The sequence below is a fragment of the Macaca nemestrina genome, chromosome 8 (genome assembly GCF_043159975.1).
Source record: "Macaca nemestrina isolate mMacNem1 chromosome 8, mMacNem.hap1, whole genome shotgun sequence".
NCBI lineage: Eukaryota > Metazoa > Chordata > Mammalia > Primates > Cercopithecidae > Macaca > Macaca nemestrina.
The window spans coordinates 8,220,238-8,243,467 of record NC_092132.1 but is presented as its reverse complement, the minus strand read 5'-3'; the positions used below and the strand labels follow the sequence as shown (position 1 = coordinate 8,243,467).

General features: G+C 36.5%; 1 long non-coding RNA gene and 1 other non-coding gene across 6 annotated transcripts in view; both read left to right on the top strand.

Annotated features, from left to right (window-relative positions):
• LOC105488264 (uncharacterized) overlaps window positions 1-23,230 on the top strand; it is a 266,981-nt gene that overhangs the window by 136,807 nt on the left and 106,944 nt on the right. Inside the window, exons 3-4 of one of the 5 annotated variants that reach the window (XR_011606695.1) lie at window positions 7,077-7,169; window positions 8,009-8,623. The exons of 3 other annotated variants lie outside the window; for them this stretch is intronic. This is a non-coding gene — a long non-coding RNA (uncharacterized lncRNA). Of the gene's footprint in view, window positions 1-7,076; window positions 7,170-8,008; window positions 8,624-23,230 lie in introns of those variants that run through there. One more of the 5 variants, XR_011606696.1, reaches the window with a different exon arrangement.
• On the top strand, window positions 21,669-21,775 carry LOC112427800 (U6 spliceosomal RNA). Its single transcript, XR_003019537.2, has one exon. It is a non-coding gene; the product is annotated as a U6 spliceosomal RNA (small nuclear RNA).

The window sequence follows — 23,230 nt, the reverse complement described above, 5'->3', positions numbered from 1 at the left end:
TCTGATGCTACTCCAGGCTTCTGTTTTTGTTAAGAATCTAGCAATTAAGTTGTATTAATTTTATTAGGACAGTTTCAGTGTCAAATTACAGGGGTTCAAGGCATAGTTCTAACATTTCCTACAGTGTGATGTTACTTGAGTTTTTGGATTTTTTTTTTGAATTCCAATTACCTCTTGCGGTACATATAGATAATATAAACCAATTCAAAGGGTTATTTTTGTAAGGGTAAAGTAAAACTGGACAATATGTAAAAATATCAAGTGGAATGCTCTGTGCATTGTCTTTCATGAATAATTGTGAGTCTAATTAATTGAGAAATAAGATGGAATCTGGACACATATTTGAAAACACCGCTAGGAGATAGGGAAACCGGACATATTATCAGCTAGCATTTGAAGCTTGATTTGGCAATCCTCTCTCATTCAATGATTTTGACCTGTCTTCTTTGGCCAAAATTACATCATTGGTCAGTGTTTATCATTATGAACCTGAAGACTAGAAGGCTTCCATTTAAGCCAGGGTTAATTAATGACTATGTATTCAGACTTGGGCAAGCCATTCAGTCTCTCTCAATCTCAATGGACTCATTTATAAAATGGTAATCATTGTACCTATTTGTCTTATCTCACAGGGTTATTTTGAAAAATAAATAGGATAATGTATGTGAAAGCCGTTTGCAAATGACCACATATGCTGCTAGAAAATTGTCATTGTGTGACTATTTATTGAGCCCTAGGGCAACCATCTGGGTGATTGGCTTTATTCACACCCACCCTTTCTGAGACTGCTACCTTTTGTTCCATTGAGAAAGGATTCACAGCGTTTGATTGACCAGATCTATTACACTCCTAAGGGTCATACTGACACATCTCTTAACCTGAGGTCAGGCTGGAAACTGACATGAATGGAAAGACTGGTTACTGAATGAGATGCCCATGGCAGCTCCAAGTCTTCTCACCATCAAGAAGGCTGTCAGCTCCAAATGACAGCTGATGGTGCTACAGTCCCAGTGCTGCAGCTGTCCCTGAGCAGAGAGACTTTTGTTCTTATTATGCAGCTGTCAAGGTGGTGGCAGGCAGCATCATCTAACGACACAAACCAGTGTCAGAACTTCCCAAACAGATTTGTAAGTTTCTCAACCACCATTTCATCTCATTGCAAATGCCACAGGCCTCAGTGAGTCCTCTTTCAATGTGTCACACTCTTAAAGTCGTTTTGTGATGATCTCTGCCACGGCTTCTTCTGAAGGAAGCCTTGTAGTCTGTCGGAACAGGGATGAGTCCCTGTCCTATTCCAAGAACAAATTAATCAAATATGACTGGAAGGAAAGTCCTGTGCTTTGTTTGCTGGTGACATAAGACATAGTACACCCAGACAGTTCTACAAATCTAAAATAATGAAAAAAAAGGCAACAATTAATATCAAAGAGACGTTTGTAAAATATGATAGAATTTCAGTGGTAGAATTTATTTATACTATTATTTATTAAATAATTTGATTTTTGACAAATATTTGTTGGTGACTATCAAGGCCAATATGCAGCTCTCTGTCTGTCTTGGTGCATAATGAACAGGCTGGAAATGATGCCGGCTCCCTTGATACTAGTGTCCCCCATGAGAAGGCACACATAAATTTTAAAAATACATGTTTAAATATAAATAATGAGTAAATCACTTTTTGAGGGTGTCGTGGTCCTCTCAAACCAAGTTTATAAAAAATATAATAATAATAATAATAATAATAATAAAATGCATAAGAAATGTCTCTATGTAGAGTAAATTAAACATCTAATTTTGGCTAAATAGAGATTTATGTTCTAATTCCAGAAGCAGAATCTAGAGCTATAATTCTTTTAAGTTTCTTGCTCTCATAACCATGAAATCAATAGTTTTGTTTTGGTATAAGAGCATAAGAAGCAGCACACTGTATTCAAGAGTTCCAGAGTTTTTTCGATTATTGTGAATTCCAAAAAATGACCAAAAATAATCAAAGATTCTAAGATATTATTAGACCTCTAGAAAGAGCATGGGGCAGAGAGATCCAAGGATGAGCACAGCTGGGATTTAGAGTGACTGGTATGTGTGTAGGGGGAAAGGGTAGCAGGGATTGGCAGTAATGGCATCAGGCCCTTACATATCCTCGCAGACTTGGCTTCAGGATCTGGCCAAATACATCTACCTCTTAACATGCCCAGCCTTCCCTTCACTCTTCAAATGGCTGAAGTGTTTTCTGGATTCACAGGTGGAATCAAGATACAAGCTGTGGTGGGACAATCAATTTGGGCAACCCCTGTTGTAGTCTTCCTTCTGGAAAATAGGGCAGCAATTTAAGGCCAGATGATGCTTGGAAATATCCAGGAATAGAAAGCTGCATGTAGCTACTCAAGCAGAATCACCAGGACTCAATTTATTCCTCTTGTCATCTCTTGGTTTGATTTCTTCTGGTGTGACTTTGTGTTGAAGAAGATGCTTGGAATATACTTCAAAGATAAACCAGGTTAACAAATAAAATAAAGGAGGAGAAAGAGAGAGGGAGGAGCAGGGGAGACAGATAGAGAGCTAGAGAGAGAGAGAGAGAGAGAGAGAGAGAGAGAGGGAGAGTCAGAATACTAGGTAACCTGGATACAAGAAACAGAGTCAATACCATTAATACCACTGAAAAGATGTTATACGGCCAGAATAAAATCATGCATACCAAACTCGTTGGTACTGTTAGTGTCAGCATATCATAGACACTTAGTTAATATTGGTAGCTGAATCTAAATTTAATGAATGCCTGTTCGGCTATCAAAATACCTTTCTTCCTCATCCAGTATCATTTACATTGTAAATATAATAAGAAAAACTATATAAGAAAAAAATAACAAGAGACAACCACTGGACCTCCAGAATCAGCTAAGAAAGAAAGTCATGTGAAATACAGCCAAGGTAGCTTCTAGCTCCCTGTTCTACTAACATAAATTAGAATTACTTATAGCTCATTTTTATCAGTATGTGTTCTAGATATTTTATGCTGAAAGCTTTTAAGTGGAGTAGAATAACAGTTATCAACATTGTCATCATATATTCCTGATTTTAATCCTCGGTCACTACCTATTAATTATCTGCACAAATGTTAACAAATTGCTAACTCCTCTGAACAGATAAAATGAGGCCAATATTGTGTACTTCATCAGGTCATTGAGAAGTCCAATTCTGAGAATATTAGTACAGTGACTAGCATGCAGTACTTTCTACATAAATGGATGTCATATAAGTATAAATGACAAGAAGGTGTGAAGCCTGTCTCTCTACTTTTCTCACTTAATTATCAATGAATTTTCATGCAATTTAAGGATTTTTAATAGTCTATAACTTCTTTAACATTTGCCAATTTGTTAATAATGCTATTTAAAAAAAATCTGGATTCCATGAATTATAATACAATTCAGAAAGTTACAACGTAAGGTTGATAAAAATGTTTTCATTGGTGGGGCTTAAATGTTTATTTTAATGAAGAGACACATTAAGGTGAGTTGATTCCTGATTCCTGTCTTTGTGCTTATTGTTATCTACTTATTCTCCAATTCCAATAACATTGGTTCATCAAATATTGGGAGGCTTCTGAGGATAGTGGTCATGAGAAATGGTAAATTTCTGAAATTAGCCTTCCCCCATCATTGCTACTTAATTTCTCTGTAATCTTTGACAATTTGAACATGCAACTCTTATAAGTAAACTTCCCCTGTCCTTCCCCCAACCCCCGCCCCCCGCCCAGCTTAAGTTAGACCCCATATCTCTGTACTCTTTATTTCCTCCTCTGTAAATAACTTCACAGTAACATTGTGGTATTTTCTTTCCATCTTACTAGTAGACAGTAAATTCTTCAAGGGGATTAGTTACATATGGATTGGCATAGAGGAGGTACTTGGTGAATAATGAATGAATGAGTGTGTCTTACACTAAAAATAGTAATGCGCACAGCAGTTCCTGTAGGTAGAGCAGTATTGTTATAGAGGTAACAATAATAAAAAAGTAACTGAAACAGTTAATTAAAATTAATGCTAAACTCTTAAGATTTGCTAGGCACTATTCCAAGGGCTTCATATTCATTCAATTATTTTCTCATTGCAAGAGACTATGAGGTATTTACTACATTTTCCCACTTGCATAGATAAGAAATCTGAGGCAAAGGAAACTTTATAACCCTCTTGGGATCACATAGTTAATGAATGTTGAAATGAGGATCAAAATATAAGTAACATCAGTTTTCTGAGGATCCTAAAATTTGAAAGGGTCTAGTTAGTGTTAGGTGTGTGTATTTAAATTTCCTGGCTTAAATTTTCTCCTAAGGAGAGGCTGGACTCCATCATCTCCAAGATACTGTCCAATGGTCATTCTTGTGATTCTGTCCTTTCTTTCTTATTGGTGAGTCTGTTGTCTTTCTTGGCCACCTCAGCCCAACTCCTGTCTCCTCCTTAAATGAAATCACACTTGCTCTGGGGATCTTTGATCCCAAGGGCTCAGATTCCCATGATAGTGTGTCTGTGCTGCTGTTTAACCTTCTCCCATACATTGTTCATTCTCTCTCTAATGGGGAAATCAACTGTAGTCAGGGGAGTAATTAGCTGGCTGATTACGGCTGATCTATTAATTGGAAAGTGTTGTAGGCCCTATTTAGAGTGATCGGACTAATAAACTACAGTATCTTTAATCAAGGATTCAGTGATGTTTCTGGCTAGTGGAAATGGGATATATTTTACTGGTGAAAATATTCCTCCCCCTTCACCATGATGTTTAGTGAATGCAGCTCCACATTCAAATTGCTACACCCTAAGCCTGTCATTGCTTGTATGTTCACCTGATTGTGTCTGTCACTAGACTATTAGTGTTATAAGGGCAGGTACTTGGTGGATTTTATCCGTGAGTCTCTAGAATCTGTCTCACTGCCTCACACAGGATAGGAGCTCAATAAATGTAGGTAGACTGCTCTAAGCTTCAGTGTTTGTCGTTTGTACAAAGAGGATATTAATAGATACTTTGTTGGGTTATCAGGCATTATCTCCAAGAATGTATATAATGATAGTGGTTGTTGTCAAGACATAAGAAGAAGATAGTAAAGATTAAGTGCCTTAGATATTCTGATTAAGCTGTGGGAATAAATTCTTATGGTTGTGAATGACTAACAATAAATTTATGAATAAGTGAATGAATGGATTGTTGAATAAAGTACAGAATCATTTAACTCAGAGGTAACCTTTAAGTCCGATTTGTTTGATTACTACACATATTAACTATAGCCCAGTATGTCTTCTTTCTTAAGGAAACTCACCACTTACTCTCATTTGCAAATTGATGTCACCAGCAAATTACTATTATGCTTTGAGAGAACATTGTAGCTTTTCCCCCCCCTTCATGGCGGTTACTAACATTTCTAGATAAAAAGAAATATCTTGGGGACACTATCATGTGTAGTCATTTGTTAAGTTGTTTTACATTTCTTTATGAATAGAGAAGAAACTAGTATGCTGGGTACTGTTAATTGGTTGCTTTTACCTTCATTTCAACCTCCTAGTTGGAGAAGCTAAAAGGTTAAAAATGGCATTTCACAAACTACCTTTAACCGGGGTTCTGGATATAAAATAAAGTTCTATGAACTGAATACACTTGTATGGACTCAGATACCAGATATTAAAGAAAGACCATATTTCAACGTCATTTGATTTTTTCTGATGCCAAGAAAACCTACAGACATGAGATGTTTCCTTCAGCCTCACTCCAGGGTTCATTCTCTTTTTACCTGGCTAAAGGGGGACGTTGTGGAGACCCCGGTGACAGGATTGTCTTTTTGACTCCTGAGTAGAAAGTATGGGCATGAGTCCAGTAATTGTATCTAAAGTAGGGCTCACTGATGGGTGCCTTCTGCATTGACGTGGGAATCATTCCTAGACACTAAGCCTGTAAACTACTGCTTTAGGCCTGGTATCCTTTATTAAATCACTTCCTGCTTAAAAAGACCTGGAGTGATTTTTTAAATGTATTTCACGGAACCCTAACCAAAAGGTAAAGTGTAATATTGAACATGAGTGTAAAAAACACCTGCTGGGCTGGGCATGGCATGGTGGTTCATGCCTGTAATTCCAGCACTTAGGGAAGCCAAAGTGGGCGGATCACTTGATGTCAGGAGTTCGAGGCCAGCCTGGCCAACATGGTGAAACCCCATCTCTATTAAAAATACAAAAAAAAAAATAGCTGGGTATGGTAGCTCATGCCTGTAGTCCCAGCCACTTGGGAAGCTGAGGCATGAGATATGAGAATTGCTTGAACTTGGGAGGTAGAGGTTGCGGTGAGTCGAGATCGCACCACTGCACTCCAGCCTGGTGACAGCGAGACCCCGTCTCAAAACAACAACAACCAACAAACCAAACAAAAAAAAATGCTGAACCTGGAGGTAGCAGGTCCAACTGCATTTTCACCCCTTCACTAGCATCCCATCAGTCCCCAGAACAGCCCTCCGTATACAAGAACTGCTCATAGCTTCTTTTAAAACATTCCCAATGTGTAGAATGTATGGATGATGCATACTCTCGTAGACCTAGAACATTTATACCTGGATACAAGCATCTTTCCTATCAAGGCTTATTAGGCCAAGGCATTCACATGCTTGCTCTAGAAGAGTCTTCACTCATTAAAGAGTTCACACATACAAGGACCATAAGATCCACAAGCAATATCTCTCTATGGGCATCAAAATAATTCAGATGGCTGCACATTCTTTCATCTAGTTGAAAAGCCAGCACTTACTTAAACATACCCTTATTTTTTCATTCTGATATTTAATAATATAGTCAGAAAAACAATCAATGTTTTCAGTATATTATCATCTTCACTCTTAATTTTTTTCCTTTGTGATACATTTCTATAAAAGTTGCTCAGGTTAAAATATGACTTGTTAAAAATGAAATCACTTTTCTTACTCTCTGTTCTCTAACTTAACAATGACTCTGTGGTGAAGAGAGAAATACATTAATCTGTAAATTGCATGATTCTATTGCAAATCTTCTCCACAATCCTCTTCTCTTCTCTCCTCATTGTAGCCTTGTTCCCTGGCAACAAATCCCAGAGTAGGGGATGGGAGAAGAAAAAGCACCTTTTTTTTCCCCCAAAAATAACAGCCGAATTCAGTGAAGGTAAGATCTCTAGTTACCAGGAGAATGTCTTGTAAATTTTTAATTCATTATTTCATCATAAATTGTTATAGAAAATTAATGGCTATCTATTTTCCATTATTTCAATATAGTTACTGTTTTTTCTCTAAATTTCTATATGAAGATTGTCTATTTTTTGTCTTTCTTATAAAGTCAGATTTTTAAAAATCTTGATTTTTAAACTCTCTGCCTATAGAACTGCTGCTTAGACCAAATTGGTTGGTTAGGTCATGGAAGCAGGACATGGACCAGGGCCGTGGTGGTTGGTATGGACAGTTACTGTTTTGAGACATCAAACATGAATATATACATAAGTTACAAAATTTGCCCAGTGTTATACAAATACATATTTAAAGAATCATGGATCCTCAGTCCTTGACTTTTCCACCATGACATTCTTTAGAGAAGGCAAATATAAACACACACATGCACACACACACACACACGCAACACAAGTTATTTATTTTTAAAAAATCAAGTTTCTCCAAGGCTATATCCAAATACAGTATTAGATTTTTAACATCAGTCCAGGAAGCCTGGAGACATCACATGGATTTGGGGCAGAAAGAAACAGGATTGGGGGGCATACTGCGTGTTTGGTTAAGCTTGTTTAAGAACTTATTTTCAAACTTCTTCTAATATATTTTTTAAGATAATCTTAAAAGCCAACATTAAAATACCAAAGAGGTACCCCTTCTGCAGAACGTGCTAGAGAGAACCACTTTTGTAGCAAATCTTCTCTTAACAAAATATAGTTTATGACTGAATATGTGGAATTCATATGTTCACAGACTGTTTTTCCTTTCCCAAAATAACACCAGAAGCAACTATTCTGAAGATCCTTTTAACAGGCAATGAATATGCTTCATGAAGGCACTTTGATCACCAGAGAGTCCTGTCTGAGTTGAATTTCTTGGAACACAAAGGCACAGATTCTGCCCTCAAGTCGGTCAGGATGCATGAAGAAAGCACAGATGGCATGGCACTCTGGTGACTGTGACAGACACAAAGTGCCAAGAAACTGAGTGTGGAGACAGCACTCAGAGAGAGGACAAACTCTGTCCAGGTGGGGCAGAACCAGGTTCTCAGGAGCATTGAGATCTGAGTTTGTACTTTGTGTGAAGAAGGAGAGAAGTTAGTTGTCTGATTGGAGGGTGTGGAAAAAGGGTTTCCCTGGATAAGGGTGACGTATGTGGAAAGGTGAGCAGTGATGAGCTCTTGCAGATTCTTAGGGACAAGTGAAGAAAAGTCTAGTTCGAATGGGAAGAGAGTAAGTACTGGTGAGGGGCTTTTTAATGTTTTTATTATATATTGTTTTCTATACATCTTTATTTCCATTTATTTGAGATTTTAGCTACTTAAAAAGCCTATTCCTAATTTCAGTGGATTTTCTAATCTTTCTGGTAATGTAGCCTTGGTATTTGATAGCGCAAACATAATCAGAAATTTATTTGGTTCTGAGCACTGTTGAGTTTAAACTCCAATTTGCATTTTTATTTAATTTTATATGATGGCTATGCCTTCCTTTTTATATTGCTGCATTGCTATCCAAGCCAACATTCACCCCTTTCCTGAATACCTTGAAATCCAAGTGCAACCTCTAACAGAAATAAAAAGTTTGGACAAAGCAATTTCAATGCACCACTCCAGGTAGGAGGATGGAGGGGAGGCAGAGAAAAATCTGGAAGAGAGACTTGAAATACTATTTTCTCAGACCTAGGAATTTCAGGGTTTGAAAGCGGAAGCCAGCAAGCATTTAAAGACTGCCTTTGTTAAAAAGAGAAGCTCTAGGGGAAATGATTCCATTCTGGGTATCTTATAATCTCATTTTAAGCAAGTGACAGTTGCAAGTTCTCTTTGGCACTAATTGCCTTTCTCTGATCAAGCTCTCCCGTCTCTAACCCTGACAGTCTGTCTCCGGTCAAGTTAATATCTATATCTGTATTCTACAGCTCTGACAAAAAGCTTGTCTGTGATCAGTGGTTAAGTTTTCCTCTGAGAGGAGTGAGTATCTCACCACAGCATCTGCATTTGGAATCATTATTTCTTCAGAAACGTGAATCTCTGATTGCTGGATATTGGATTGCACTCATGGGAGATTCCGTGCCTTCCCTTTTGGTAGATTTAATAATATTTTGTGCAAGAAGAGAAGTAAATAAGAAACTGTTATGAAAATGATGAGAAGCAACGTAAGGTATGAGCTGGCATCAAATGTGAATTTGTAAGCAATCTGATAAATACGAGTTTTTACTTCTGCCCCTAATAAGTCAGAAAGTCATAGGTTTGAATCTCAACTTGATTTTTAATTAGGCAAATTAGCCTTCTGGTTTTTATGCCCTGTTCTTCTTTCCCTCTTCCCATCTTTAATTTTAGATGATGTGACTGTTTTGCCTACTGGGCTGTGAGTATTTTGAGAAGATGGATAGTGCCCTAATGATTTTGTATCCTGTCACCCAGCTCAATGCTTATCCAAGTGTGTCCATGTGATATATGTTTCATAAATGAACAAATCTATTCTATCATGTTCCTCCCATTCACTTTCTAATACATGAGAAAGATTGATCCAATTCCTCAATTTTATTGAGTGCTGTCTTCTCCCCCCATCTCCACTCCACCACTCTCAGGAAATACTGCTTGTGAATGCATTCACAGATCTTCAAAAAGAGAACAATTCTACATTACACCCAATATTGCTAATCAGCTATATGGGTAGATAAATATGGCATCCTTATTTGAATTAGTAAAACAATTTGTGGGTAGGGAAGTTTGTTTGTTCTTTTGAATTTGAAACAATAGCACAATTTGTAGTTAGTCCTTAATACAGGTATGGGGTGTCAATTATTACTAATGGGATTAATTTTCAACACTTTGGCGTTTGGTCCCCACAATGACATAACTTTCATTAGTATGGAAAGTAGATAATTTGCTTACACTTCATGGTGTTTATTGTCAACTTTAATTTTTATTTCCAGCATGGTTCTCAATACTTCATCTTAATTGCTGCTGATGAAGCAAATGACAGAGAGGCTAACTTGACTTTGTGTCACCAACAGGCTCTCTCAAAATTTTAAAACCCACTCACAGGGTTAGACAGATCATTGAGGCAGGAAATTAACAAAGATATTCAGGACCTAAATTCAACACTCGACTAAATGGACCTAACAGAAATCTACAGAATATTCCACCCATTAACAACAAATACATATATTATTCTCATCAGCACATGACACATACTCTAAGATCAACCACTTGCTTGGCCGTAAGGGAATTCTCAACAAACTTCAAAAAATGAAATTATACCAGTCACACTCTTGGACCACAGTGCAATAAACTAGAAATGAATACCAAGATGATCTCTCCAAACCATACAATTACATGAACGTTAAACAACCTGCTCCCGAATGACTTTTGAGTAAAGAATGAAATAAAGGTAGATATCAAAAAAATCTTTGAAACTAATGAGAACAAAGATAAAATTTACCAGAACCTCTGAAACATGGCCAAAAGAATGTTGAAAGGGAAGTTTATAGTGCTAAACACCTACATTGAGAAGACAGAAAGATCTACAATTAAAAATCTAACATCACACCCAACGGAACTAGAACAACAAGAGCAAACCAACCCAAAAGCTATCAGAAGAAAGGAAATAAGCAAAATCAGACCTGAACTGAATGAAGTTGACCAGCAAAAAAATACATGCAAAAGAGCTATAAAACCAAAAGTTGGTAAAAAAAATAAATAAGATTGATAGACTGCTAACTAAATTAAGAAGAGTAAGAAAAAAGAGAGACTATCCAAATAACCACAAACAGAGATGACAAAGGTGACATTATGATCAATCCCACAGAAATACAAAATACTAATAATACCTTCAGAGACTATAATAAACACCTCCATGCAGACAAACTAGAAAACATAAAAGAAATGGATACATTCCTGGAAACATATAGCCACTCAAGATTAAAGCAGGAAAAAATTGAAAGCCTAAAAAAAACAAATGAGTTCGAAAAGTGAATCAATAATTAAAAAAAAAAACTTACCAACCAGAAAAAGCCTTGTATCACAGCTGAATTTCAGCAGTTGAATAAAGAAGAGCAGATTCCAATCCTACCAAAATTATACCCCAAAAAAAAAAAAATTTAGGAGGAGGGACTCCTCCCTAACTCATTATATGAGGCCAGCATCATTCTGATACCAAAACCTGTGAGAGACAAAATGAAAAAAAAAAAAAAGAAAATTTCAGGTAAATATCCCTGGTGAACATAGACACAAAAATTCTCAAAAAAATATTAGCAAATTCAATCCAGCAGCACATCGAAAAGCCAATCCACCACAATCAGGTAGGATTTATTCCTGCAATGCAAAGTTGGTCCAACATATGCAGATCAATAAATGTGATTCATCACATAAACAAAGCTAATGATTATTTCATTAGATGCAGAAATGACTTTTGATAAAATTCAATATTCTTTTATGTAAAAGACCTTAGAAAACTAGGAATCAAAGGAACATACCTCAAAATTAGAAGAGTCATGTATGACTCTTAAAAAACTAGGAATCAAAGGAACATACCTCAAAATTAGAAGAGTCACTGCCAACATTAGGTGGTTTAACTTAGAAGAGTCATCTATGAAAAACCCACTGCAATTCCAGTGAAAACAAAACAGATAAGTGGGACCTAATAAAAATAGGGAGCTTCTGCACAGCAAAAGAGACTTTCAACAGGATAAACAGACAACCTATGGAATGGGAGAAAATATTTGCAAAGTATGCATCTGACAAAAGTCTAATATTCAGAATCTATAAGGAACTTAAACAAATCAACAAGCAAAAAAGTAAACAACCCCAAGGGCAAAGGACATGAACAGATACTTCAGAAGTACATAAGAATCTACAAAGGACAATGAACATGAACATGTATTTAAAAAGACATACATGAGTCTAATAAGCATATGAAAAAATGTTCAAAATCACTAATCATTAGACAAATCAAAATCCAAACCACAATGAGATACCATCTCAAAACAGTCAAAATAGGTGTAATTGAAAAGTCAAAAATAACAATTGTTGGCAAGGTTGAGGAGAAAAAGGAATGTTTATTAACTGCTGGTGGGAATGTAAATTAGTTCAGCCAATGTAGAAAGCAGTTTGGAGATTTTTCAAAGAATTTAGAACAGAACCAGTATTTGACCTTGCAATCCCATTACTCAGTATATACCCAAAGGAATGTAAATCATTCCATTGAAAAGATGTATGTACTCTCATGTTCATTGCAACACTATTCACAATAGAAAAGACACGGAATCAAATTAGATGTCCATTAGTGGTAGACTGGATTAAAAAAATACCTTACATATATACTATGGAATACTATGCAGCCACAAAAAAGAACCATCATGCCATTTGCAGCAATGTGGATGGAGCTCAAGGCCTATGTGAATTAATGAACAGGAAACCAACTATACCACATATTCTCACTTGCAAGCAGGAACAAAATATTGAGTACACATGCACACAAAAATAGAAAGGGAAACCCAGGGCCTACTTGAGTATGGAGGGTATCAGGAAGGTGAGGGTCAAAAAACTACTAATCAGGTACTATGCTCAGTACCTGGAAGTATTTGTACACCAAAGCTCAGCAACACACAATTTACTCATGTAACAAACCTGCACATGTATTCCCTGAATCTAAAATAACCAATTGTTTATAACAATAGTTATAATAAAATAAAAGTTGAAAAAGAAAAACATATATTTAATTAGAGGTCATGGAATGAATCCATTATTAGTAAAAATACTACAAACCACTGTTCAGTGAAATCAGAGATGGCACAAACAGAAGAAAATTTCATGCTCACGGATATGAAGAATTGACATCATTAAAATGGCCATGCCACCCAAAGCAATTTATCGATTCGATGCTATTCCCATTAAATTACCAATGTCATTCTTCACAGAACTAGATAAAACTATTTTAAAATTCATATGAAACAAAACAGAGCCCAAATAGCCAAGACAACCATAAGCAAAAAGAGCAAAGCTGGAAGCATCATGTTACCCTACTTCAAACTATACTACAGGGTTATAGTAACTAAAACAGCATGGTACTGGCACAAAAACAGACATATAGACCAGTGAGACAGAATAGAGAACCCATAAATAAAACCACATATCTACAACTATCTGATCTTCAACAAACCTGACAAAAACAAGCAATGGGAAAATGATTCCCTATTCAATAAATGGTGCTGAAATAACTAGATAGCCATATGCAGAAAATTGAAACTGGATCCCTTCCTTTCACCATATACAAAAATTAACTCGAGATGGATTAAAGACTTACATATAAAACCCCAAACTGTAAACACTCTGGAAGACAACCTAGACAATACCATTCGGGACATAGTCACAGGCAAAGATTTCATGATGAAAATGCCAAAAGCAATTGCAACAAAAGTGAAAACTGACAAATAGGATCCAATTAAACTAAAGAGCTTCTGCACAGCAAAAGAAGATATCCAAAGAGTAAACCGACATCCTGCAGAAAATTTTTGCAAACTATGCATCTAATAAAGGTCTAATATTGAGCATCTATAAGGAACTTAAACAGTTTTACAAGAAAAAAGCAAACAACCCCAGTAAAAAGTGGGCAAATGACATGAACAGACAATTTTCCAAAGAAGACATGCATGTGACCAAGAAACATATGAACGAAAGTTCAACATCACTGAACATTAGAGAATTGCAAATCAAAATCACAATGAGATACTGTCTCAAACCTGTCAGAACGACTATTACTAAAAGTCAAAAAATAACAGATGCTGGCAAGGTTGTGGAGAAAACGGAATGCTTATACACTCTTGGTGGGAGTGTAAATTAGTCCAATCATTGTGGAAGACAGTGTGGCAATTCCTCAAAGACCTAAAGACAGAAATACCATTAGACCCAGCAATTCCATTAATGGGTATATACCCAAAGAAATACAATTCGTTCTATTATAAAGACACATGCATGTACGTGTTCATTGCAGCACTATTCACAGAGCAAAGACATGGAATTAACCTAAATGCCCATCATTGTCAGATGGGATAAAGAAAATATAGTACATATACACCATGGAATGCTATGCATCAATAAAAAATAATGAGACCATGTGTTTTCCTGGGACATGGATGGAGCTGGAGGCCATGGTCTTTAGGAAACTAACGCAGAAACAGAAAATCAAATACCAAATACCGCATGTTCTCGCTTATAAGTGGGAGATAAATAATAACACATAGACACATAGAGGGGAACAACACACACTGGGACCTATGAAGAGGGTGGAAGATGGGAGAAGAGAGATCAGGAAAAATAATTAATTAGTACTAGGCTTAATAATTGGGTAATAAAATAATCTGTACAAGAAATCCCCATGACAAGTGTTTACCTATGTGACAAACTTGCACATGTAACCTGAACCTAAGATAATAGTAAAAAGAAATACACAATTCTTTCATTTAATTATCAAGAATAGTACCTATCAAATGTTAGAAGACCTGCTATAGCAAAGATTTCAAGATCAATAGAATACAGCTTTGGCTTTAGAGGAAATTACAGGCTAGTCAGGAAGACATATATTTAAAACAATCATTAGTGGCCAACTGTCTGATTCAGGGACTGCACAAACAGGGTTCATGAATTATGCTTAGGGGGTAGGAAATTCAATAAGGCTTCGCAGAGAAAGACCTGCTGAGACTTTAGGATCAAGACATGGTTCTTTTGTGCACTAAACTCCCATAATTCACCACTATACAATTCAATCACATAAAAAAACCACTTGTACCACAAAAGCTATTGAAATTTAAAAATGTTAAACATATAAAGTTAATGTAAGACAAAAAAAAGATACTGTTCTCAAGCTGAACAAGGAGTACAAGACATTACAGAATGAAAAAATACATTTCTGCAACTCTTAGCTTAAAGAAAAAGCATGCATGTTCTTGGAAGTCTAAGTAAGTGAAGTGACTAGAGTGTAGGTATATACAGACAAGTGAATTTAATTGTAGAGTTTCATAGAATAGAGATCACAGAGGAATTTGAATGACATGCAGCAGAGTTTCAATTACATAAGGGTCCAGCACAGCTGTGCCTATTTCTCTGCTTTCATGTTGGAAAATGAATCCCATATCTTTCTAAGTATAGGTAATAGAAATATGAAAGTTTCTGAATATGGGTTTCTGGTCAATAAAGATTTTCATTCCAGAGTGTTTAATTAGTTTTACAACATCCCCACGCCTGATTTGACTTGCACATAGCTGACTATTGGATAACCATAGCAAGGACATATGCAGCAAGAATCCATTGAACACTTTATTAATCACTGAGGCAACTGAATCTGGTCTCATGAACATGGACTTTAGGACCTACTCTGCTGCTAGTTAAAAGTAAAAAGATAAATAATTCACTCCACGTGGAGTTTGTAAAATTAAAAGAAGGAATCAGATTTGTATTGGTGGCATGGTTAAAAAAGTCATTTCCCAATGCTTAAGTGGGAGATTTGTCACAACCAACCTGATATGAGGCTTTGCTTGGAAGAAGTTATGGCAAGATGGAAGCAGGCACTTACAAGGCAACCATGGCAGGACCTGAGATGGAGCTGCCACCTTCGATGGAGCTTGGTTGAGGGCCCTCCTTTGCCAAAATCCCCTCTACTTCCTGTGAAACACTCATGCTCAGGAGAAGTGCCAACCATCATTTATTATTGCCACTGCATTGTTGATTTTCTTCATTTAGAGTTATAAGAAAAGTGAAATACTTGCTGAACTTAACCTTCCATTAAGTGTTGGGGGTGAAAAAGGGTAGTTCTGGCTATGCTGTATATTTCAAGAAAATATAACTGTAGCATATATATGTATTTTTAACTGAGAAACATTTCTCTGATTTCAACATGCAAATAAAGTGCTCATGGGCCCATGGAATTAACATGAGATAAAATTGTGAGCCCACCTTGATTTATTCCTTTCCATACTAACTCAGTATAGGAAATTATTGCAATAGAAACTCTGTGGACATCAGCCTCTTCTTTGTGCCCCAGGTTCAAGGTAACTTACCTATCTCCTGTCTGGCCTCTGGAGCACTATGAACACTGCTGTCTCACAAAAAGAGGTCTCATCCTGTGTTCTGAGCAGAAAGGGTCAAGTAGCTACCCGGCCTGGCCTCCAGCAAGTTGCTTAAATTTTGTCTTTGGTGTTTTTGTCTTTAAAATACAAAGAAAGTCCTACTTGTTCCATTCTATGAGATGACTTTTAAATACCTAGAATGACAATACACAAACAGTAGATTCTGTATTTTCCCATATTACATTATTTATACTGTAGCTAAAGCAATATACTTTAGTTCACTTGAGGGTCTTAATAATAAACTATTTGCTACTATATGTGGGTGGCATTTTATTAGTAAGCTCAGAACTGCCAGGTAGTCTAAATAGATTTTTTTGTTTGTTTGTTTAATTCACCAAAAACAAACACATGATTGTTTAATCCCTATCCAAACACAGTTTTACAGATAAGGAAACTGAGACCCAGGAATCATAGTTAATTTGTAATTCCATATTCATTCCATTGCAAATCCTGTGCTTTTATTTTGTCAAATGGGTTCCTGACAAACAACTGCTAAACAGTGTGTCAGGATTTGAACCAAATATGAATTCTAACCCCATGGTGTTAGCCATAAGGCTAGACTCCAATTTTACAATTCTTTGTGCCTAGATTGGCTATTGAATACCAGGATCTAATATGTGAGTAAAGAATGCTTTAATTAGTGTATAGATAAAATATATCCATAAAACATATAAAATATATACATACTATTTACAAACATATGTACAAACACATATTCATGAACACTCTATGATTTTCTTTGGCAAATATTCTAGAATTTAGCACAGCTAAAAAACATTTCAGATATATCATGTATTGTGTTGGCAATACCATCTTAATAGCTCTCCTTTGTTTATGTAATTTTGAACACAAAGAAATATTTTCAACTCACTTCAGGCCTATAGCAGAAATAATCTCACATTAATAAACTGCCACAGCCATCATTTACTTTGACAACATAAAAATCATACACGTCATGAGATAATTTATATATATCATCTCTATTAATAGTCAGTTTTCCTATGTGATTATCTCATGAAGCATGCCTGTTCATCTTTATTTTATAGAAAGGAAACTGAGGTTCAGGAAAGTTGGCTCATTTATCTAAGGTGTCACAGCTAATAACTTTCAGAACTATATCTTCAACCCAGGTATCTGACTCCGAAAAATATGCTGCCTCCAACTTCAATGCACACATTCCCTGCATCGATGTTGATCCATCTCTTTGGGATGGCAAATGTCCATCATATGACACAGATTTGTTGTTTGAAATGTCCAAGTGTGATTTGGAGACCAGTCTATAAATAAACAATCTTGGTCAAACTGTCCCAAAGCAAGATATGACTATAGAAATAGAGATTTTCTACTGTGGCTTCAAAATTGTTTTCTGTACACTATCTACTCTCTCTACCCACTTTCCAGCTCACATGCTCTCAGAATATCAGACTAGATAAAGGTTGTAATAATCCTGATATTTCTGTCTCATCTTGGCTAAAGCAATGAAGCAAACTGACATTAAATTTTCCTTCTTTCTGCCTTCTTTCTCCACTTGGCCCTTCACCTGAAAATTCCCAGCTCAATTTAACCGAAGGTTGTACTGAGAGACCAAAGGCTAAGACATTTGTAGCTTAATGCGTGACATAAATGATGGCAGAACTTTGATGAATTGGACAAATGGAACACTCCATTCTTTGAAGGAATACCTGTCTAAACTGTCAAGGCAAAGGTGGGGGTGGTAGCTCTAGCTTATACACTGCTTGCTAAAATCTTCAGCACCTGTGTGTAGTGATGAACGCTGAGAGCGCCCTGAGATTAACCAAAGGAAGTGCTTCCGAACCATAAGAGTCAAGTGGCACCTGGCCACACAGCTGTGCAGTCTTACTTACAATGTCCTTCAATCAATGCTTTCCTGGAACTCAGCTTCCCCCTCTGCTAAGTTAAGACTAAAATATCTATCTCTGAGCATCACTGGGATAAGGTTTTCTAGCTGTTTTGAAATGGTCAATTTAATAAATGGAACATGGGCCGGGCGCGGTGGCTCAAGCCTGTAATCCCAGCACTTTGGGAGGCCGAGGCGGGCGGATCACGAGGTCAGGAGATCGAGACCATCCTGGCTAACACAATGAAACCCCGTCTCCACTAAAAATACAAAAAAATTAGCCGGGCGTGGTGGCGGCGCCTGTAGTCCCAGCTACTCGGGAGGCTGAGGCAGGAGAATGGCGGGAACCCGGGAGGCGGAGCTTGCAGTGAGCCAAGATCGCGCCACTGCACTCCAGCCTGGGCGACAGAGCGAGACTCCGCCTCAAAAAAAAAAATAAAATAAAAAATAAATAAATAAATAAATGGAACATGGGTGATCGTTAAATGGTAGAGAACATTATTGCTGTATTAAGTAATACATACATGCAATGTAAAATAGTATATAATCGTAGTAACTACAAAGTGCCAGTTCAGGTTGAATTAGTGAAGACAAGGTAACAGAGAAGTCTGATGTGGTAGAGAGCAGTATACCAATAAAATCAGTCTGCAAGGAAAGAACAAAAAGAAGAATTGTATAGTAGTTGAGAACTAGGATTCTTGTCAGCCAGATCCTCTTTCTGCCATGTAACACTTGAATGACCATGGTCAAGTTAGTTAACCTTTAAGGGTCAGTTTCCCTGTCTTTGAACTAGGCACAATCCTGATTTTATCTAATAGACTTTCTGCAACTACATATATATATATATATACACACACACACACACACACACACATATGTATAAATTAATACAGATTTTAATATATTAAATAATACATGTTTATATAGTCTTTAAATATGTGTGCATATGTTTAATATACAATATGTATTAAGCACATATTTAAATCCATGTATATTAAAACATTTATGTAAATCACTTACGTATCTGACACACATTGAACCCTCAGCCAACATTACTTATTTCCCATTATTATTCATTAAGGACTACATAGTAACTGACACATGATCAAAATATTTAACCTAATTCTGTCCACTGGCTAAACCTCTAAATTCATTTGTGTTTTTCTCTAACCCAGGATAATTTACTTCATACGTCATGGCTAACTTCCCCTACAGTGAGGATTCTAGGAGAACCTGGTAGAAAACGACAAAGCTTCTTATAACCTATCCTTAACAATCTCAGAACATCACGTTTCTTAAATTCTATTGGCCTAGCAAGACACTAAGGCCAACCTGAGTTCAAGAGAGCAGAAACTGTATACTACCTCTCCATGGGAGTGGTAGCAAAGAATTTATAGCTATCTTTAACCTATTGCAAGGAGCAAACCCACAGTGAAAAGCAGCATTACCCTACTTGGGCTGCCATAAGAAAATACCATAGGCTGGGTGGCTAAAACAACAGGAATTTATTTTCTTACAGTTCTGGAGGCTGGAAGTCGAGAGATCAGGGTGTCAGCAGGGTCCTGTTCTGGTGAAGGCACTCTTTCTGGCCTACAGGCTTCTGACTGTGTCCTCACATGGCCTTCCTTTGTGAAAGCTCATTCTTTCTTCTTATAAGGCTACCAATCCTATCAGATTAGGACCACATCCTTATGATCTAATTTAACCATCTTAAAAGCCCTTTCTCCAAAAATGGTCACATTGGGGGTTTGGGCTTCAACATCTGAATTTTCAGTGGGCACAATGCAATCAACGGCAACATCAGAGAAATGAACAAGATACACGTAACATTTCCTGAGCAATTGCATCCAGTCGTGCCTGAAGCTATGTCTACCACCAGAATTCCTTAATGATGAGAAGCAGTAAATTATATTTTGTTTTATGTAAGCCAATTTTGATGAGATCTTCTGTTATTTGTAACAGAAAGTGTACTGGTTGATACAGCAGGCAACTTTTTAGTGCCACCTTACAGGTCGCCAAGGGCAAGAATGGGATTTGTTAGAAGAATAAATTAGAGTCCTCAAACAGAAGCACACACAGGAAATAGTGACATCAATGATTAAGCGGGATTGAGGACATAAAGCTACAATGACTTAATTCCAAAAGGTAATCTGTTTCTAGCTTGAAGCTACTTTTAAAACAAAGGATATGAACTTTTTAATTTACTGTAGAAAATCTTAAAGGCACATACCTGAGAATCAAAAGCAAAAAAACACCACAATTGAATCAAAACGAGTTCTAGAATGTAACACAGATGCCACTTAGAGACTCTTGAGTTTGATTAGAAATGAATTTATTCACAAGACTGACTATATTCAGTTTCTTCTCTTTATGGAAGAGAAAACCAATGGCCAGATATTCAAAGCAATGTTTGCATCCTGGAGTACAAAAACACGAGCTTTTACAGTAAAGATCTTGACTCATATTTAACTTAAGCATAATATTTTCTGCTTTTTGGAAAGCAACAACTCTCCATATTTTTATAACCCTGTCCTCATTCTGATTATTCACTTTGAAGGAAGGACAATCAGGGTGAGTCAGTAGCCCTGAAGGCAAAGAAGAGGATTTTCAAGCACAGGTAGGGAAATAAGGGAGTATCTCCAAACAACAAAGGTGACCTAAGGTTTACTAAGGTAAGATGCTGAGAATAGATGCCTATTAATCCCTGTCGCACGGGTCACAGGCACCTCTGTCAACCAAATGTGTGGCTGTGTACCTAACGGTGTGTGTTCAGCCAGGATATTAAGGCAGAGAGAGCAATACATCTCCCTGCCGCCCTTCCTGCCCCTGCTGAATACATTAGGTCAGCATCCTACCGACTGCAGAGAAGAAAATGACATGTGCATAGAACAACATGGAAAGGAAATAAACGTCCTTGAGCAGAGACAGATGAGAAAGATTATTTTATATGGTATGTTAAAGAAGGGAGAGAAAATTCAGCAGGTTTATGCTCTTGGGACCTTAATAAACTGACTAAAAATAGAATAATTATCCTAATAATTCTTATATGATAGTTTTCTCTTTGAAGGATACTCCTTAGCCACTTGTTTCATAAAAAGAAATCACATCTTTTTATATAAGCACTAATCGTGTTATATATTTGTTAACCTATGTTTCCCCCCTTCATTTCCTCTCTCTCTCCCTCTCTCTCTCTATATATATATATATTTCTCACATAAAACACATGTAAACTAAGTATGGATGAAATTAAGAAATAAACGTATGATTACATATTGTTATAAGTGACTTCATCCTCCTTTATTTCTGCCTTGTATTGTTTCTCTCTGTTAAAGCCCTGATTCAAAATTTGCCAAAAATTCTGCAGTTTAAATGTCATGGGCTATGAACAAAAGGAATGGATGAGATTAAAATGTTTGGAAAGGTGGGGGAAAAGTCTGTACATTTTAATAAAAATTCAAATTTGTGCTCGCTTTGGCAGCGCATTCACTAAAATTGGAACGACACTGAGAAGATTAGCATGGCCCCTGCACAAGAATGACATACAAATTTGTGAAGCGTTACATATTTTTCCAATTTGTAATAAAGATACTTTTTAAAATTAAAAAAAAAAAAAACCTCGAATTTGTTAGAATGTTTGGGGAATTGGGACTCTGGAGAATTGGATTTTCTGTCTATGAACTCCCTTATTTCAGTTCTCATCAGAATGATTGCAAATACCTAAGTCCCTAGTCTTCCTTCATCAACTAACATGATTGCATCTTTGCTTAATGAGTCTGAGTTCTTTGAGATCTTGGGCTCATCAGTGTTCACTGTGTGGAATTCGATGTTGATATAAATGTTTTAGGAGGCAGAGTTTGTTTACTTCTGAGTTTAGAATGCAAATACCAATGAACTTTTATGGTTTGGGTAGAATCTCAATATACTTATATATAAAGTATTAGAAAATATTAGAGAAATTCGATAGTAATATAATGTCTGTGGTTATCTACTGCTTACTATGTATCAGGCATTGTAGTAAGTTTTTCATGTGCATTACCTCATTTATCTCCGAAAACCACACTAGGAGATTGATGCTAGGAATCTCTTTTACAGAAGACGAACTGCTGGGCTAGAGCAGAGCTTCTCAAACATTAGTATTCTTTCAAACCACCTGGGGGATCTAATTAAAAATGCCAATTCTGAATCAAATACCTTGTTTCAGACCTGAGATTCTGCATTTCCAACAGTTTCCTAGGCAATGTCAATGATAAACACTATGAGAAAGATGATTTTATATGGTATGTTAAAGAAAGGAGAGAAAATTCAGCAGGTTTATGCTCTTGGGACCTTAATAAACTAGGAGAAATGGGGACTTTGAAACTTTCCAGCCTGCTAGCTAGTTGAGAAACTAGACTAGCACTTGTGAATTCAGATGACTACCCTTGACCACCATCAGGTTTAGCAAACATACACGAGGCTGCTGGGATTCCTTCCCGGTCTATGGCAGACACTAACATTGTACTCCAGCATTCTCTCCTTCCCAGCCAGAAAAATGAACTCACATTTCTTCTCAATAAAAAAAAAAAAAATCCAAAAAATTCACTGGTAATAAACCAATCAGGATAGGACTGTGACATGAAGCTTCTTTTCATGATGCTACAGTTTCTACTTTGGCCAAAAGGCTTACATGTCAGTCTTCCTTGAAAAAAGAGTAAATCTGTTGTTTCTAAAAGTATTATTTAAAATGAGTTCCCTGAGAAGCATAGATTCTTATAGTGATATATAAAAACAAAAGGAGAAAATAATATCTATAATCTCACTACTCAGAGACAAGGACTTTGCAGACATTTATTCAATCATTTTCTTGTCCTTGAGGTATTTTTTGCATAGCTTTGATTGTACAGTATATAGACTTTTGTGTTCTGATGAAATATATTATTTGTATTTTTAGAAATGAGTATGTACTACTCTATAAAGCCGATACACCATGAATTCAGTGAAAATTGTCTATATGAGCTTCCACCCCTGACTTTGCTATTAATTTG